The sequence below is a fragment of the Macaca fascicularis genome, chromosome 11 (genome assembly GCF_037993035.2).
Source record: "Macaca fascicularis isolate 582-1 chromosome 11, T2T-MFA8v1.1".
Taxonomy (NCBI): domain Eukaryota; kingdom Metazoa; phylum Chordata; class Mammalia; order Primates; family Cercopithecidae; genus Macaca; species Macaca fascicularis.
In genome coordinates this window covers 108413197-108433597 of record NC_088385.1, presented here as the reverse complement: position 1 = coordinate 108433597, position 20401 = coordinate 108413197, and the positions used below count along the sequence as shown (strand labels likewise).

The following is a 20401-nucleotide window of genomic DNA, read 5'->3' as shown; positions in this document are numbered from 1 at the left end:
TCTATGAATTCCGTATTCTGTGTTGCTCTATTCTGAAGAACTGAGATTAGAGGTGACAGAGAGCTTTGCAAAACCAGAACTAAAGATGACCTCCTCTCATAACTATTTTATCAGACGCTAGAGAATTAAATAAATGAAAAGCTGGTTAAAAGTGAATATTAACGTCTGTCTTCTGAGAATTTGCACTTTACTTTGTGACGAGAAGTTTCCATCAGAAGTATATAAACTAAACTAAGAACAGAAATTCTTTAGCATGTAAAGAAAACAAACTTAAATGGCTAAAATATGTTAAGAATAAGATCCATTATACTTTATAGCTCCTATTCAAGTGATACATTACTTTTACTAGGTGTACTCATTTAGCTTATATTTTCCAGCATTTGCAGAAATATTATATGTTTTGCATAGTAATGATTATAAAGCTTTACATTTGTGGAGCTAGTACTTTACAAGTTTACCAAGAGATTTTACAGTAAATTTCAATTATAATGACTTACATCCAAAATATTTATCTGATCAAAAATTTGGTAATATGTAATATAGTTATTTACTCTTGTCAAAAATGACAAATTGATATTTGAGTTAAAGTATATTTTATAAAACAAATATTGCAAGTTGGTTAAAAAAGCAACTGTTCAATAGAAATGCAAAATAGAGTGGTAGGTTCTGAAATGCTTCTACATTTTTTCCCACAGTAGTGAGTTAAGCAATATTCAAAGAACTTCCTTATTTTAACTTTAAGATTTAAAACAACTTCTCTATATCAATAATAAAGATTCTTTGTCTTTCAACAGGCAGAAAGTCTACTTCATTATTTGATATGCAGCATGATATTTAGTATAAAGTAGATTGTTTGACTAGGCTGTTGAAATCATGATATAATAACAAATCATACTCTATGGACAAATCTTTTATGCAATATGACGCTAATTTCTCATGCATAATATATTGTGTATATTTGGCTTTGAAAAGTGAGACAAAAACAGCAGTAGCAAATGCCAGTGTTTCAGAAGCTCAAGAGAAATTTGAAATTTAATATCAATATTTAAGATATTTTTAATGTCATTAACTTTTGAATGGATCAAATTATTGCTTAGCTTGGACTGCCTCATTTGAATAGCTGGGGAAATTCCAAATTGGCAGTTTCCTCCATGTTCTGGAAAACAATTTTATAAAATACTGAAACATTTGATATCTCTCTGGAGCACCAATACTGTAGTAAGTTATTCATTCATTCATTCATTCATTCATTTATTCAACAAAACTTGCAACTTACTATACCTGAGGCATTGTGGTAAGCCTCCCAGGAAAGAAAAAATGTATGTAACTATATAACTGGTTACTTGTATACATAATGATAAGCAACAATTAATAGTTGTAGGTGATTAGTGTAACATTCCAAGTGCCAACAATGGATACTATAATAGAAAAAAGAAAGATGGGAGGAACTGGGGAACTAGAGTAGTCAGGGAAGGCTTTGCCCAGGAGAAAGAGCTTGAAAAGATGAGTTGGACTTATATGGAGGGAAATGAATAGAGAAAGCATCTCAGGGAAGAGAAGCAATATACAGAACTTTATAGCGTCAGTCATGAAAAAGACAATAAATAAGCCAGAGAACATAGAACTTCGTAATTAAACGGTTGTCTTAGTCTTTCTGTTGCTTAAAACAGAATACCCGAAACCGGGTAATTTATAAGAAAAGGAATTTATTCCTTATAGTTATGGAGGCTGAGAAGTCCAAGGTCAAGGGACCATATCTGGTGAGGGCCTTCTTGCTGGTGATGGCTCTCTGCAGGCTCCCAAGGCTGTGCAGGATGTCTCATGGTAAGGAGACTGAGTATGCTTAGAAAGCCACCAGTCCTGCTCTCACAACAATCCATTAATTCATTAATCTGTGAATCCAGAAATGGATTAATCCACCATGAAAGCAGAGCCCTCATGGCCCAGTCACCTCTTGAAGGCCCCACTTCTCAATACTGCCACATTGGGGATTAAATTTCAACATGATCTTTGAAAGGTACAAATATTCAGACCATAGCAAGGATAGTCTGTGGATCTAGCTGCATTAGCATCACCTGGGAGCTTGTAGAGGTGCAGAATCACAGTCTGATTCTGCATGTTCAAGGTCTTTGGTGCTTTGTTGTTGTTGTTGTTATTGTTGTTGTTTTTTAAGAGACAGTCTTGCTCTGTTGCCCAGGCTGGAGTGCAGTGGCGCGATCTCGGCTCACTGCAAGTTCCGCCTCCAGATTCACGCCGTTCTCCTGCCTCAGCCTCCCGAGTAGCTGGGACTACAGGCACGCCCGCCACCACACCCAGCTAATTTTTGTATTTTTAGTAGAGACGGGGTTTCACCATATGAGCCAGGCTGGTCTCGATCTCCTGACCTCATGATCTACCCGCCTCAGCCTCCCAAAGTGCTGGGATTACAGGCGTGAGCCACCGCGCCCAGCCTTGGTGCTTTGTATGCATTTAGTCTAAGAGGTTTCACTCTTGACCAATCCTTCATTTTGCAGAGGAATCTGAACCACAGAGTGGCTGGATGGCTTTCCCGATGATAATGGCAAACCTCACTTTAGAAGCAAAATCTACAGAGTCCTGGACACAGTGAGTTTCCCCGCAATTCCACAATGTTTGACTGAACTGGAGGGAGGTAATCAGTTGGATCTGATTATGGGAGTATTTGAATGCTAAGAAAGTCAAGCCTCATCCTTCATGAATTCAACAAACATTTATTGAACTCCAGTATGGTAGCACTAGGGATACAGAGAAGAAGAAGAAAGACGCTGCCCTTAAAAAGTTAGCCTTCTAAACAAGTAAGTAACTACTATGATTTAAGTGTTCCTGCCAAAACTCATGTTGAAATGTAATTGCCAGTTGGGCGCAGTGGTTCACACCTGTAATCCCAAAACTTTGGGAGGCTGAGGCGGGCGGATCATGAGGTCAGGAGTTCGAGACCAGCCTGGCCAATATGGTGAAATCCCGTCTCTACTAAAAATACAAAAATTAGCTGGGCGTGGTGGTGGGTGCCTGTAATCCCAGCTACTCGGGAGACTGAGGCAGGAGAATTGCTTGAACCTGGGAGGAGGAGGTTGCAGTGAGCTGAGATCACACCATTGTACTCCAGCCTGGGCAACAGAGCGAGACTCCACCTCAAAAAATATATATATAATTTCCATTATAACAGTATTAAGAGGTGCTATTGACTGGGCACAGAGGCTCACGCCTGTAATCCCAGCACTTTGGAATGCTGAGGCAGGAGGATCACTTGAGGCCAGGAGTTTGAGACCATCCTTGGCAACATAGCAAGACCTTGCCTCAAAACAAAACAAAACAAAAAAGAGGTGCTTTCTTTAAGAGGTAATTCAGTCACGAGAGCTCTGCCATCATAAATGGATTAATGCTATTATCTCAGAAGTGGGCTCCTGATAAAAGGATGAGTTCAGTTCTATTTCTCCTCTTGTTCTCACAAGCTTGCTTAACCTTCTGCCATGTTATGATACAGCATAAAGGCCTCACCAGATAGCAATGCCATGCTCTTGGACTTTCCAGTCTCTAGAACTGTGAGAAATTAATTTGTTTTCTTTATAAATCACCCAGCCTGTGGTATTCCATTATAGCAGCAGAAAACTGACTAAGATAGTAACCAACAATTACGAACATCCTTGGGCAACAAGTTTTAAAGGTTTCTAATAAAGAAACTAACATGATATATTCTGTGAACTTTTATTCAGTACCTAGTAGAGGACAGACTTTAGATGCAAAGTGGTGGTGTTCAAAGGTATTTGAGGGTGAGGAGAAATAGGCTGCTGTCCAAGAGTAGGAGATAAAGGATGAATGAATAAGATTTGGTCACTGTGAGGCCAGAGAAAGGCCCTCTGCATTAACTCATACATGGCAAGGAGAGGTAGAATTTGGCTCACTGAGCAGAGAAATAAGAAAGTTGGGAGAGTAAATCAGATTTTTAGAGTTGTTTGTTTTACTTTTTAGTTAGCAAAAAGATATGTTTGGTTTTAGACATATGAAGCTTGAGTGAATATCCCATAAAGAACTCTCTAGTAAGTAGTTGGAGATTCAGAACAGAAGCTTGACAGAAAATCAGGTCTGGAAAAAGGGTTCATCAGATGTTTTTGTTCAAAATAATCCATTTTCTTTGGGAGGCTGAGGCAGGAGGATTGCTTGAGACCTGGAGTTCAAAGCTGCAGTGAGCTATGATCGTGCCATACATCCCAGCATGGGTGACAGGAGACCCTGTCTCTTTAAAAAAAAAAAAAAAAGCCAACAGTTCATTTTAATCACTGGTAAGTCAATAGGATTGATTGGGCAGTTTCAAGTTGTTGATTGGTTAGATATATTTTGTTTGCTTTTATTTATTTATTTATTTATTTATTTATTTATTTAGAGACAGGGTCTCACTCTGTTGGTCCGGCTGGAGTGCAGTGGCATGATCACTCACCAGTGCAGCCTCAATCTCCCCAGATCAAGTAATCTTCCTGCCTCATCCTCCCAAAGTGCTGGGACTATAGGCATGCACCACCACGCATGGCTTTGTTTGCTTTTAAATAAAATTCCAAAGCCTTTGCTTTCTCAGCTACAACTAACACAGTTATGTTCAATTATAACAATCATTATGCTCACTTTTGGGACTCAGAAAACAATATCCGGCTGATTATAGTGGCTTATGCTTGTAATCCAGCACTTTAGGAGGCTGAGGCGGGTGACTGCTTGAGGCCAGGAGTTCGAGATCAGCCTGGGTAACACAGCAAGACTCTGTCTCTACAAAAACAAAAACAAAATATCCAGGCATGGTGGCATGTGCCTGTAATCCTAGCTACTTGAAGGTTGAGGCAGGAGGATCATATGAGGCCAGGAGTTTGAGACCAGGCTGGCAACATAGTGAGACACCGTCTCTACAAAAAAAAAAGTTTAGAAATTAGCTGGGTGTGGTGGTGTAGTAGTTTCAGCTACTTGGGAGGCTGAGGTGGGAGGATCACTTGAACCTGGGAGGCTGAGGCTGCAGTGAGCCGAGATCATGCCACTGCACTCCAGCCTGGGTGAGAGAGTGAAACCCTGTCTCTTAAAAAAACACAATACCCCCAAGATGAAGGCCTCAGAAGCAAAACTTTTCCTCTTTCTCCTGATGTTCTTACAGTCCCATTCTCCCCAAAACCTAGCCATAGAAACCAGAATCCCTCTTCCCAAGGCAGATCATAGAAACCAGAACCCCTTTTCCCCAAAGCCAACCATAAAACCTAAAAATATTACTTTTATTTTCCTTCTACCCTTCTGTGTAAAAATTGGCCATAAAAAAATTATCTGACCTGTCTTGTTTGATTATTGATCCTAAGACTGTCCATTTCAGAGAGGGTCCTGCCCCATAACCAGAAAAAAAAAAAAAAAAATACCCAGAGAGGCCAAAAAGAATATAGACACACAGGCATTTCTGGGTGTCCTACTCAGGCTACTAGCATTAGGTCATAACCCTTTTGTCCAATCACATTTCTACACCACTGTTCTAGTTTGTAAACCTAAACATTAAAGGACAATTTTCCCTGTATTTTTGGATCTTCATTCTAAAGGCTCCTGTGTATACATGTTAAATAAATCCATATGTCTTTTCTGTTTTTGTTTTTCATTTTTATTTTTATTCTTTAGAGACTGGGTCTTTCTATGTTTCCCAGGCTGGTCTCCAACTCCTGGCCTCAAACAATACTCCTGCCTGAGCCTTCTGAGTTGCTGGGATTACAGATGTGCACCAACTGTCCCCAGTTGTTGTATGTATTTTCTTCAATTAATCTGCCTTTTTGTGGATTGATTTTTCAGTACTCTTCAGAGGGCCAAAAGGAACCTTTCCTTTGGACCCTACATCAAAAAAGTCACCTAATTTCTTTTTCCTGCCAGTGCAACATTAACAGCAAAAATGCCAGTAACCAAGTTTTTTTTTTCACTCCATTTTTTCCAAGTCCTATTGTAGTATATTTTATCATGCAAGTGTTCACTTTTTAAAATATATTAACTAACTTCAACTTCAGAAACAACAGCTGTCCTATAGCCTACAAAATTTGACCAACTATATAAATAGTTATTATAGTTAATGCATAGCTGGGTAGTTAATAAATTCCTCTAAAAATTATGTAACAAATAATTTAATTTTTAATTTTTTGAACTTTTTTTTTAATAATAGAGACTGGGTTTCACCATGTTGCCTAGGCTGGTCTTGAATTCCTGGACTCAAGTGACCCGCCTGCCTCAGCCTCTCAAAGTGCTGGAATTACAGGCATGAGCCACCTCCCAGGCTCAAGTGATTTTTTCCACCTTAGCCTCCCAAATAGCTGGGACTATAAATGTGTGCCAACATGCCCAGCTATTTTTTTTTTTTTTAGATCCAAAACCTGTTTATTGAGATGGTTTCCCACTCATCTTGATTCAGCGTGCTTTTAGTGCTGCTTCCTCCTAAAGAAACATCCTTCTGTAAGCCTTGCTTTTCCTCTTGTAGGCTAGCAGAGGACAGTAGAGCAGCCAAAACACAAAACGACTGTTTGTGCATGCTAAAGACTATGGTGATTTTATAGCATCCTGGGCATTTCACATCCATGAAGTAGGAATTGGGGCTCTGCATCAGGCGTTTCCTCTTGTGTTTCCTCTTCTCCTCTTCTGAAGAGGAGTGAAGGAGATCCTTTGCAAGAGGCATGTTCTTGTGGGTAGGTCATCACTGCCAGAAAGGATTTTTTTACTTTTTTTTCGTTTGTTTGTTTGAGACGGAGTTTCACTCTTGTTGCCAAGGCTGGAGTGCAATGGCACAATCTTGGCTCACCACAACCTCCATCTCGCAGGTTCAAGCAATTCTCCTGCCTCACCCTCCCAAGTAGCTGGGCTTACAGGCATGTGCCACCATACCAAGCTAATTTTGTATTTTTAGTAGAGACAGAGTTTCTCTATGTTGGTCAGGCTGGTCTCAAACTCCTGATCTCAGGTGATCCGCTAGCCTTGGCCTCCCAAAGTGCTGAGATTACAGGCATGAGCCACTGCGTTAGGCAATTTTTTTTTTGAGATAGAGTCTCGCTCTGTTGCCCAGGCTAGAGTACAGTGGGGCAATCTTGGCTCACTGCAACCTCTGCCTCTTGGGTTCAAGTGATTCTCCTGCCTCAGCCTGCCAAGTAGCTGGGATTACAGGCACACGCCACCATGCCCAGCTAATTTCTGTATTTTTAGTAGAGACAGGGTTTCACCATATTGGCCAGGCTGGTCTCGAACTTCTGACCTCATGATCCACCCACCTCAGCCTCCGAAGTGCTGGGATTACAGGTATGAGCCACCGTGCCTGGACGAGTTTTAAATGTTTTATACAGATAAGGTTTCATCATGTTGCCCATGCTGGTCTCAAACTCTTGGGGTCAAGTGATCCACCCTCTTTAGCCTCACAAAATGCTGAGATTACAGATGTGAGCCACTGCTCCCAGGCATCAAAGTTTCTTTATCAAAGGATGAGTCTGGCCACCTTTTGGCTCTCTCTTGCCCTCTCTTTGCCCTTCCACCATGGGATAACACAGAATAAGGCCCTTGCCAGATGTCAGCCCTTCAGTCTTGGACTTCCCAGCCTCCTGAATCCTGAGCCAATACATTTCTGTTTATTATATATAATAAATAAATAAAAACAAAAATAAAAATTTAAGTCACAGGCCAGGCACAGGGGTTCAAGATCAGCCTGGCCAACATGGTGAAATCCTGTCTCTAGTAAAAAAACCAAAAATTAGCCAGGTGTGGTGGTGCATGCCTGCAATCCCAGCTATTCAGGACGCTGAGGCAGGAAAATCACTTGAATCTGGGAGGCAGAGGTTGCGGGGAGCCGAAATCGTGCCATTGCACTCCAGCGTGGGCAACAGAGTGAGACTCTGTCTCAAAAACAAAACAAAACAAAACAAAACAAAACAAAAAATTTAGGTCACAGACAGATCCTTTGAGATTCTGATAGAGGTTCCAGACTGTCTTTCTGAGAAAAGAATGCATGGGCCAGATGCGGTGGCTCATGCCTGTAATTCCAGCACTTTGGGAGGCCGAGGCAGGTGGATCACGAGGTCAGGAGTTTGAGACCAGCCTGAAGAACATGGTGAAACCCCATCTCTACTAAAAATACAAAAATTAGCCGTGCGTGGTAGCGCACGCCTGTAATCCCAGGTACTCGGGCAACTGAGGCAAGAGAATTGCTTGAACCCAGGAGGCGGAGGTTGCAGTGAGCCAAGATCGTGCCATTGCACTCTAGCCCAGGTGACAGAGCAAGAGTCCATCTCAAAAAAAAAAAAAAAAAAAAATGCATGCCACACAGAGATAAAATTCTGAAAATAATTTTAGTAGGTGTGCAGGCTCCCAGAAGTCTACTGTGAATTAACAGAATGTCAGGTTAAGAACCATTTGTCTCAACAAAATAAATAAGTTTAACCAAAGAACTATAATACCTGTTACTGAAAACTCCAAAACATTGACAAAATATATATATATGTGTATATATTTTTTTGAGGCAGAGTCTCACTCTGTCACCCAGGATGGAGTGCAGTGGTGCCATCTCGGCTCACTGTAAGCTCTGCCTCCTGGGTTCATGCCATTCTCCCGCCTCAGCCTCCCGAGTAGCTGGCATTATAGGTGCACACCACCATGCCTGGCTAATTTTTGTATTTTTAGTAGAGATGGGGTTTCACAATGTTGGCCAGGCTGGTCTCAAACTCCTGCCCTCAGGTGATCCACGTGCCTCAGCCTCCCAAAGTGCTGGGATTACAGGTGTGAGCCACTGTGCTACGCAAAAGATATTTTAATTAATGAAAATACATCACATAGTCATGGATTGGAAGACATGATATTGTGGGGTTTTTTCTGTTTTTTGGTTTTTTTTGGAGATGGTGTCTCACTCTGTCATCCAGGCTGGAGTGCGATGGCACAATCTCAGCTCACTGCAACCTCTGCCTCCTTGGTTCAAGCAATTCTCTTGCCTCAGCCTCCAGAGTAGCTGAGACTACAGACGCACACCACCATGCCGGGCTAATTTTAGTATTTTTAGTAGACACGTGGTTTCACCATTTGGCCAGGCTGAACTCTAAATCCTGACCTCAGGTGATCCACCTACCTTGGCCTCCCAAAGTGTTGGGATTACAGGTGTGAACAACCACTCCTGGCCTATACAATATTGCTTTTTTATGGTTTTTAATTAATTAATTAATTTTTTTTTTTTCAGACACAGTCTCTCTCTATTTCCCATGCTGGAGTGCAGTGGTGCGATCACAGCTCACTGCAACCTTGACTTTCTGAACTCAGGCGATCCTCTCACCTCAGCCTTCTGAGTAGCTAGGATTACAGGTGTGTGCCACCATGCCCAGCTAATTTTTGTAATTTTTTTGTTTTTTTTTTGAGAGGGAGTCTCACTCTGTCACCCAGGCTGGAGTGCCATGGCATGATCTCGGTTCACTACAACCACCATCTCCCAAGTTCAAGCAGTTATCCCACCTCAGCCTCTCAAGTATCTGGGACTACAGGTGTGTGCCACCACGCCCAGCTAATTTTTGTATTTTTAATAGAGATGGGGTTTCACTATGTTGGCCAGGCTGGTCTTGAACTCCTGACTTCATGATCCGTCTGCCTTGGCCTCCCAAAATGCTGGGATTATAGGTGTGAGCCATCACACCCAGCCTAATTTTTTTTTTTAAAAAGATATGGGGTTTTACCATGTTTCCCAGGCTGGTCTCAAACTCCTGGGTTCGAGCGATCCACCTGCTTTGGCCTACCAAAATGCTAGGATTACCAGCATAAGCTGCTGTGCCTGGCCCATAAACGTTGTTAAGAGGACACCACTTCCTGCTATGGTTTGAATATAGGTATCCCTCCAAAATTCATATGTTGGAATTCAACCCGGTACCCTCCTCTCAACCTTATCTATGGGGGATATGTTTCAAGACTCCCAGTGGATGCCTGAAACTGCAGATAGTATCAAACCTTATATGATGACAATGCTCTGGAGCGCCCAGGACTAGATCTCCTCACTGCTGATTACTAGTATTGCATCAGAGTATAAAGCATGGAAGTTGGAAAACGAGTGGTATGGAAGAGAGGGTTGGAAAAAGCAAAGGCTTCTTTTTGGCATATCAGAATTGCCAGGATCACTACCCTTGCATTTTGGGGTGATTTTCTTTTCTTTTCTTTCTTTTTCTTTTCTTTTTTTTTTTTTTTTTTTTTTTTGAGACGGAGTTTCGCTCTTGTTGTACAGGCTGGAGTACAATGGTGCAATCTTAGCTCACTGCAACCTCTGCCTCCTGGGTTGAGGTAATTCTCCTGCCTCTGCCTCCCTAGTACCTGGTATTACAGGCATGTGCCACCACACATGGCTTATTTATTTATTTATTTTGCAAGATAGAGTGTTGCTCTGCTGCCCAGGCTGGAGTGCAGGGCATGATCTCGGCTCACTGTAACCTCTGCCTCCGGGGTTCAAGTGATTCTCCTGACTCAGCCTCCAGAGTAAACTGGGATTATAGGCACGCACCACCATGCCCAGCTAATTTTTGTATTTTTAGTAGAGATGGGGTTTCATCGGGTTGACCAGGCTGGTCTTGAACTCCTGACCTCATGATCCACCCGCCTCAGCCTTCCAAAGTGCTGGGATTACAGACGTGAGCTGCTGTGTCCTGCCAATTTTGTATTTTTAGTAGAGACGGGGTTTCACCACCTTGGTCAGGCTGTTTGCGAACTCCTGACCTCAGGTGATCCACCTGAAGTGTTGGGATTATAGGCATGAGCCACCGCACCCAGCCTGGGGTGATTATTAAGTAAAACAAGAGTTACTTGAACACAAGCACTGTAATACTGTGACAGTTGATTTGATAACTGAGATGGCTACTAAGTGACTAGCAGGTGGGTAGCATATATAGCAGGGATATGCTGAACAAAGAAATAAAATTAACATTCAGGACAGCACAGAGCAGGATGGTGTGAGATATTAACATGCTACTCAGAATAGAAAGCAATTTAAAACTTATGAATTATTTCTGGAATTTTCAATTGAATATTTTGGACCGAGGTGGACCATGGGTAAGTGAAACCTTGAAAAGTTCACCACAGATAAGGGGAAACTACTCTATTTATGTGATAGCAGTAAGAGGTAGGACTTCTAGTGAAAGGATTAACTCATGAGGGCTCTGACCTCATGAATGGATTAGTACTCTTTTTAAAAAGGTTGAAGGTGGTCGGGCGTGGTGGCTCAGGCCTGTAATTCCAGCACTTTGGGAGGCCGAGGCGGGTGGATCACGAGGTCAGGAGGTCGAGACCATCCTGGCCAACATGGTGAAACCCTGTCTCTACTAAAAGTACAAAAATTAGCCAGGTGTAGTGGCACGTGCCTGTAGTCCCAGCTACTTGTGGGGCTGAGGCAGGAGAATCCCTTGAACCTGGGAGGCGGAGGGTGCAGTGAGCTGAGATCTCACCATTGCACTCCAGTCTGCTGACGGAGTGAGACTCCATCTCAAAAAAAAAAGGTCGAAAGGAGTGCTCAATGCCTTTTGTCCTTCAACCATATGAGAATGCACCAAGAGGCACCATCTTGGAAGCAGACAGCAATCCTTACCAAGCCCAAATCTGCTAGTGTGTTGATCTTGAACTTTCCAGCTCTAGAACTGTGATAAATAAATTTCTATTGTTTATAAATTACTCAGTCTAAGGTATTTTGTTATAGCAGCAGGAACAAACTAAGACACTTCCCAAATTAACCTACAGATTCAATGTAATCCCTATAAAAATTCCAACTGCCTTTTTTTTTTTTTTTTTTTTTGCAGAAATGAATAAACTGATTCTAAAATTCACATGGAAATTTAAGGGACCGACCCAGAATAGCAAAGACAAAGTAGGAAAAGAACAAAGTTGGAGGACTCACATTTCCTAATTTTAAAATCTACTACAAAGCTACAACAATCAACAGCTGCTGTGGGAGGCTAAGGTGGGAGGATCACTCAAGGCCAGGAGTTTAAGACCAGCCTGGGCAACATAGTGAGGCTCCATCCCTGCAAAAAATTAAAAAATTAGCCAGGGATGGTGTCGCACACTCATAGTCCTTGCTATTCAGGAGACTGAGGCAGGGGGATTGCTTGAGTCCAGGAGTTTGAGACTACAGTGAGCTATGATTGCATCACCATATTCCAGTCTGGGCAACAGAGTGATGCTCTGTCTCGAAATTAAAAAAAAAAAAATCAACTCAGTGTGTGTGGTACTGGCACAAAGATAAACATATACATCAATGGACTAGAATTGATCATTCAGAGGTTGGGCACAGTGGCTCATACCTGTAATCTCAGCACTTTGGGAGGCCGAGGTGGGTGGATCACTTGAGGCCAGGAGTTTGAGATCAGGCTGGCCAACAAGGTGAAAACCCGTTTCTACTAAAAATACAAAAATTAGCCAGGCATGGTGGTGTGCACCTGTAATGCCGGCTTCTGGGGAGGCTGAGGCACGAGAATCGCTTGAACCCAGGAGGTGAAGGTTGCAGTGAGCCGAGATTGTGTGCCTGTACTGCAGCTTGGGCAACAGAGAGAGACTCTGTCTCAGGAAAAAAAAAAAAGAGAGAGAGAATTCAGAAATAAATTTGTAATGTAGTAACTTGAAATGAATACTGACTTTTTTGTAAAATTAGTTAAAATTATTAAAAAAAGAAAAAAGATGGGTCAAGTGTGGTGGCTCACTTCTGCAATGCCAGCAGTACTTTGGGAGGCCAAGGCAGGCAGATCACTTGAGTACAGGAGTTTGAGACCAGCCTTGGCAACATGTTGAAACCCTGTCTCTACTAAAAATACAAAAATTATCTGGGTGTGTTGGTGCACACCTGTAGTTCCAGCTACTCAGAAGCCTAGGTGGGAAGATCACTTGAGCCCAGGAGGCAGAGGTTGTAGTGAGCTGAGATTATGCCACTGCACTCCAGCCTACGTGACAGAGCAAGACTCAAAAAAAAAAAAAAAAAGAAAAGAAAAGAATAAAAGAAAGAAAATAAAAAAAAGATGCTGGGTGCAGTGGTTCACACCTGTAATCCCAGCACTTTGGGAGTCCAAAGTGGGCGGATCACCTGAGGTCAGGAGTTCAAGACCAGGTTGGCCAACATGGTGAAACCCTATCTCTACTAAACAAACAAAAAATTAGCCGGGCATGGTGGTGGGTGCCTGTAATCCCAGCTACTCGGGAGGCGGAGGCAGGAGAATCACTTGAACCTGGGAGGTGGAGGTTGTGGTGAGCCGAGTTTGCACCACTGCATTCCAGCCTGGGCAACAGAGTAAGACTCCATCTCAACAACAACAACAAAAAAAATTAGCCGGGCATGGTGGCACACGCATGTAGTTCCGGCTACTTGGGAGGCTGAGGCAGGAGACTCAATTGAGCCCAGGAGGTGGAAGTTGCAGTGAGTGGAGATTGTGCCACTACACTCCAGCCTGGGTGACAGAGTGAGACTGTCTCAAAAAAAAAGAAAAATAAAAGAAAAGACATTTATATTATCTATGATCAATTGATTTTTGACAAGTTGTGAAGACCATTTAATGGAGGAAGTGTACTCTACTTTTTTCAACAAAAGGTGCCGGGACAACTGAATATTCACATGCCAGGGCTTTTTTTTTTTTCTGAGACAGAGTCTTGCTCTGTCACTCAGGCAGAAGTGCAGTGGTGCAATCTCGGCTCACTGCAACCTCCACCTCCCAAGTTCAAGTGATTCTCCTGCCTCAGCCTCCCAAGTAGGTGGGATTACAAGCATGCAACACCACACCTGGCTAATTTTTGTATTTTTAGTAGAGAGAGGTTTCACCATGTTGGCCAAGCTGGTTTCAAACTCCTGGCCTCAAGTGATCTGCCTGCCTTGGCCTCCCAAAGTACAGGGATTATAGGCATGAGCCACTCGAGCCTGGTCAAGCGAATGAATTTGGATCCATATTTCACATGATTTGCAAAAATCAACCCAAAATAGAAAAAGATCAAAATGTAAGAGCTAAAACTAAAAAACTCCTAGAAGAAAATATAAGTAAATCTTTGTGAGCTTGGGTGAGGCAATGGTTTCTCAGATATGATACCAAAAGCACAAGCTACAAAAGAAAAAAAATAGGTAACTTTTTTTTTTTTTTTTTTTTTTTTTTTGAGAGCGAGAGTCTTGCCCTGTTGCCCAGGCGGGAGTGCAGTGGCGCGATCTTGGCTCACTGCAACCTCCACCTCCTGGGCTCACTGCAACCTCCATTCTCCTGCCTCAGCCTCCTCCTGGGTAACTGGGATTACAGGTGTGCACCACCACACGTGGCTAATTTTTGTATCTTTAGTAGAAACAGGGTTTTGCCATGTTGGCCAGCCTGGTCTTGAACTCCTGACCTCAGGTGGTCCACCCATCTCGGCCTTTCAAAGTGCTAGGAAGGCAGGTGTGGGCCACCACACCCAGCTGAGAAAAAAATGATAACTTGTATGTCTTAAACCATTTCATATTGTTATAACATAATATCACAGACTGAGTAACTGATAAAGAAGAAAAAGTTACTTCTCACAATTTTGGAGGCTGGGAAGTTCAACATCAAGGTGCCTGCATCCTGTGAGGGCCTTCTTGCTCTGTCATCCCATGGCAGAAGGTGGGAGGGCAAGAGAGCACTCTTGAGAGAAAGGGCAGAACTCGCTTTCATAACAAACTTACTCTAGTGATAACAAACCCACTCCTTTGATAACAACATGAATTCATTCATGAAGATAAAGCCTCTTATGATCTAATCACCTCATAAAAGTCCCACTTCTCAATAGTGTTGCATTGGGGATCATGTTTCCAACACATGAGCTTTGGAGGACACATTCAAACCAGAGCACTGGACTTCAACAAAATTAAAAACTTTCGGCCAAGTGCGATAGCTCAAGCTTGTACTCCTAGCACTTTGGAAGGCCGAGGCGGGTGGATCACGAGGTCAGGAGATCGAGACCATTCTGGTTAACATGGTGAAACCCCGTCTCTACTAAAAATACAAAAAAATTAGCCAGGCGTGGTGGCGGGCACCTGTAGTCCTAGCTACTCGGGAGGCTGAGGCAGGAGAATGGCGTGAACCTGGGAGGCGGAGCTTGCAGTGAGTCGAGATTGCGCCACTGCATTCCAGCCTGGGCAACAGAGCAAGACTCTGTCTCAAACAAACAAACAAACAAACAAAAAATTTAAAAAGTTTGTGTGTCAAAGGGCATGCTCAACAAAGTGAAAAAACTCACAGAATGGGAGAAAATATTTGTAAATCGTAAATCTGATAAGGATCTAGTACACAGAATATATAAAGAACTTTCATAACTCAACAATAAAAAGATAAATAACCCAATTGAAAGATGGTCAAAACATGTGAATAGACATTTCTCCAAAGAAGATATACATATGTCCAATAAACATGTGAAAAGATTTTCAACATCATTAGTTTTTATCAGCAAAATTCAAATCAAAACCATGATGCAAACCACCTAGTAGGATGGCTATAATTTAAAAAGTGGAAAATAAGTGATGGTGAGAATGTGGAAAAAACAGAACCCAGATGCATTGCTGGTGTGAATGTAAAATGGCATAGCCACCACGGGAAATAGTTTGGTAGTTCTTCAAAAAGTTAAACACACATATGACCCACCAATTCCACTCCTAGGTATATACCCAAGAGAACTGAAAACATATGTGCCCACGAAAACTTGTGCAGAGATGTTAATAGCACCTTTATTCAAATAGCCAAAAAGTGAAAACAACCCAATGTCCATTAACTTATGAATGGATAAACAAATTGTGGTATATTCATATAACAGAATATTATTCAGCCATAAAAAGGAATGACATATTGATACATGCTACAATATGGATGAACCTTGAAAACATAATGCCAAATAAACCAAACACAAAAGAACAAATACTGTATGATCCTACTTATATGAACTACCTAGATTAGGCAAATTCATAGAGAAAGAAAGTAGATGAGAGGTTACCAAAGGCAGGAATTTGGGGCAGGGACTAGAGAATTATTACTTAATGGGTACAGACTTTCTATTCAGCCTGCTGAAAATGTTCTGGTATTAGATAGTGGTGACAGTTACAAACCTTGTGAATCTACTAAAAACCACTGAATTGTACATTAAAAAATGGTGAGTTATGGTATGTGAATTGTATCTTAATTGAAAAAATAACAACCTTTAGTCTAAAGAGAAATTGTGCTTTGTTGGCAAAATACATGTCCTTAAAAGGAAACATGTTTGAAACACTATAAATATCCTGATTTGTGAAACTCACACACCTAGTTATGATCTCAAATTGCTCCTAAATTTAAAATACAATTATAAATATACATAGTTATAAGCCCTTATGAAGCCTATATTTATTATACTTATATATTTACACTTATTATATTTTATGGGTTTCTTCTTTGTAGAATAAAATCTGAACAACAGAATGTAACTTCCAATAGGCAATGGAACACACATAAATGCTAAGTTCTTTTTTTTTTTTTTTTTCCTATTCCAGTAGTCTTTATTTTTTGGCCAGTAGTATATTGTTTAAACCACAACAACTTTGTATAATATTTAAAAATAGATTGTAATTAACTCTATTGTCCATATAGTCCTGTTGTAACAAAATATTTTGTTTTTCACTTTTTTCTTTTTTTTTTTTTATTATACTTTAAGTTCTAGGGTACATGTGCATAACGTGCAGGTTTGTTACATATGTATACTTGTGCCATGTTGGTGTGCTGCACCCATCAACTCGTCAGCACCCATCAACTCGTCATTTACATCAGGTATAACTCCCAATGCAATCCCTCCCCCCTCCCTCCTCCCCCCTCCCTCCTCCCCCCTCCCCGTGATAGGCCCCGGTGTGTGATGTTCCCCTTCCTGAGTCCAAGTGATCTCATTGTTCAGTTCCCACCTATGAGTGGGAACATGCGGTATTTGGTTTTCTGTTCTTGTGATAGTTTGCTAAGAATGATGGTTTCCAGCTGCATCCATGTCCCTACAAAGGACACAAACTCATCCTTTTTTATGGCTGCATAGTATTCCATGGTGTATATGTGCCACATTTTCTTAATCCAGTCTGTCACTGAGGGACATTTGGGTTGATTCCAAGTCTTTGCTATTGTGAATAGTGCCACAATAAACATACGTGTGCATGTGTCTTTAGAGCAGCATGATTTATCATCCTTTGGGTATATACCCAGTAATGGGATGGCTGGGTCATATGGTACATCTAGTTCTAGATCCTTGAGGAATCGCCATACTGTTTTCCATAATGGTTGAACTAGTTTACAATCCCACCAACAGTGTAAAAGTGTTCCTATTTCTCCACATCCTCTCCAGCACCTGTTGTTTCCTGACTTTTTAATGATTGCCATTCTAACTGGTGTGAGATGGTATCTCATTGTGGTTTTGATTTGCATTTCTCTGATGGCCAGTGATGATGAGCATTTTTTCATGTGTCTGTTGGCTGTATGAATGTCTTCTTTTGAGAAATGTCTGTTCATATCCTTTGCCCACTTTTTGATGGGGCTGTTTGTTTTTTTCTTGTAAATTTGTTTGAGTTCTTTGTAGGTTCTGGATATTAGCCCTTTGTCAGATGAGTAGATTGCAAAAATTTTCTCCCATTCTGTAGGTTGCCTGTTTACTCTGATGGTAGTTTCTTTTGCTGTGCAGAAGCTCTTTAGTTTAATGAGATCCCATTTGTCAATTTTGGCTTTTGCTGCCGTTGCTTTTGGTGTTTTAGACATGAAGTCTTTGCCCATGCCTATGTCCTGAATGGTACTACCTAGGTTTTCCTCTAGGGTTTTTATGGTATTAGGTCTAACATTTAAGTCTCTAATCCATCTTGAATTAATTTTCGTATAAGGAGTAAGGAAAGGATCCAGTTTCAGCTTTCTACTTATGGCTAGCCAATTTTCCCAGCACCATTTATTAAATAGGGAATCCTTTCCCCAAACTACAGCAAATACTTGAGGCATAGTCATGTATTTGAAGAGAAATTTATGAAATGTATAGATCATGGCTCATTTACAAAAGACATCATAATCTAGTTATTCCAGGCTAGGTTAAATGATCAAATTTGCTGTCCTGTCTAGCTTGTTTTTACTTCTTTATGTGTAATTGAGGTGGCTGAAATTGAGGATTTTTCTAGCTTTAAAATTCTGAGCTTATTTGATCTTATTGTGACTTTAGTCAGAGGAGTTTTTGAATTATTTTATTTGCTTGAACTGCATTAAAACATTCACATTTTAAAATTTAGTGATTCCTGGACCATAAGATCTGAAAAGGATGAAACTGCCCACTCATCTTTTAGTAAACTGACCAATTGACCTGATTCTAGTAAGAATTAGTCTGAAACAACACCACCACCTGGTGGCTTCTCTTCAAATATCACAATTTCCTTGAATATGATGGTTTGGCCTCTTGTATCAAATTAGGACAAGTGCTTCAGTTATGACTATCCTAGGAAACAAGTTTAATCATATTGCAGAATATATGCTCAAGAATTAAACTAATATTTATGGCCTTGGCCTCAAAAACTTATTTTGGAATTTAAATATCTGTTTATTGGCCATGTATAGGAACAAAATAGTGAACCAATAGGCAAGAATATTTGCATTCATAGATCTTACATTCTAGTGAATGTAAGACAATAAATAATAAGCATAATAAGCAAGTAAATTATAATCTGTTTGGTGAGAAGTTGTATTAAAAGGGTAGGTTGCAATTTTTAAATAGGATGACATTTGAGGTGAGATCAATTCTACATGGTTGTCTAAAGAAAAAAATTCCAAAGACTTACAATCTAAACATTTAGTTTTGACCAGGTGCAGTGGCTCATGCCTGTAATCCTAACACTTTGGGAGGCTGAGGCAGGAGGATTACTTGAGTCTAAGAAGTCAAGCTCAGCCTGGGCAACCTAATGGGACCCCATTTCTACTAACAAATTAAAAAGTTTTTAATTTGCTTTGCACACCTGTAGTCCCAGCTACTTGCGAGGCTGAGCTGGAAGAATCGCTTGAGCCCCGAAGGTTGAGGCTGCCATAAGCCATGATGACACTACTGCACTCCAGCGTAGGTGACAAAGTGAGACCCTGTCTCAAATAAATAAATACATAAATAAATGAAAACCAAACATTTAGTTTTAATTCTAGTATGATGCTATAATTCCACTTCCTCAAAGACTTCATTTTAATAAGCAAGAAACTGTAATGCTAGGTCAATTTTTTTTTTTTTTTTTTTTTGAGACTGAGTCTCCCTCTGTCACCCAGGCTGGAGTGCAGTGGCGCGATCTCGGGTCACTGCAAGCTCCGCCTCCCGGGTTCACGCCATTCTCCTGCCTCAGCCTCCTGAGTAGCTGGGACTACAGGCGCCCGTCACCACGCCCGGCTAATTTTTTGTATTTTTAGTAGAGACGGGGTTTCACCATGTTAGCCAGGATGGTCTCGATCTCCTGACCTCGTGATCCACCCACCTCTGCCTCCCAAAGTGCTGGGATTACAGGTGTGAGTCACCGTGCCCGGCCAGCTGCTAGGTCAATATTAATAGGAATGACTACATTTTGAAAAGCAACATTGCCCTAAAGACATATATCTTTCCTACAGAGTAATGGCTGTCGTTAGTTAGAATCACAAAATATACAGGAACTAACAGTTTTATTTTATTTTTCAACACCTTATCATGACCTTTATGCATTTGCGTTCCTATAAAAGTAGGAACTTTGCTCTTGTCATAAATTGAGAGAAGCAGTGGTGGAGGTAGGATGTAATCACCAATAAAGATTAGCTAAGTTTCTCTTGGCTATTTATGGCTTTGTTAATTATACATTTGTCTCAACACTTTTATTCTTTTTAAAAATTTTTTTTAAATATGGAACGCTTCAATTTGCATGTCATTCTTGTGCAGAGGCCATGCTAATCTTCCTTGTATTCTTCAATTTTAGTATATGTGCTGCTGAAACAAGCTCTCAACACTTTTTTAAAAAACCTTGAGTATTATGTGTTGATAACTATTCTATTTTGTGTGTGTTGGCTCATTAAATCTCCTTATTCAATGTCTCAACACTTTATCCATTTATTAGCAAAAAGATCTTGCCCTGTTGCCCTAGCTAGATCATAGTGGCTTGATCATAGCTCACAGCAGCCTCGAACTCCTGGGCTCAAGCGATCCTTCTGCCTCAGCCTCCTAAGTAGCTGGGACCACAGGTGTGTGTCACCAGGCCAGGCTAACTACAAAAAAATTTTCTTTTTGTAGACAGGGGGTCTCATTATATTGCCCAGCTGGTCTTGAACTGCTGACCTCAATCGATCCTTCCGCCTCAATCCAAAGTGCTAGGATTACAGGAATGAGCCATTGCTCTGGCCTTTGTTTTGTTTTCAATGCCTGTAGGGAATTAGGTCAGTTC

General features: G+C 41.1%; 1 non-coding gene and 1 pseudogene across 1 annotated transcript; both read right to left on the bottom strand.

The window, feature by feature from the left end:
• Positions 1-6397: 6397 nt before the first annotated feature.
• Positions 6398-6688, bottom strand: LOC102117599 (small ribosomal subunit protein eS27-like; annotated as a pseudogene).
• Positions 6689-19860: 13172 nt separating this feature from the next.
• Positions 19861-19963, bottom strand: LOC123567737 (U6 spliceosomal RNA). Its single transcript, XR_006690844.2, has one exon. It is a non-coding gene; the product is annotated as a U6 spliceosomal RNA (small nuclear RNA).
• Between the last annotated feature and the right edge of the window lie 438 nt (positions 19964-20401).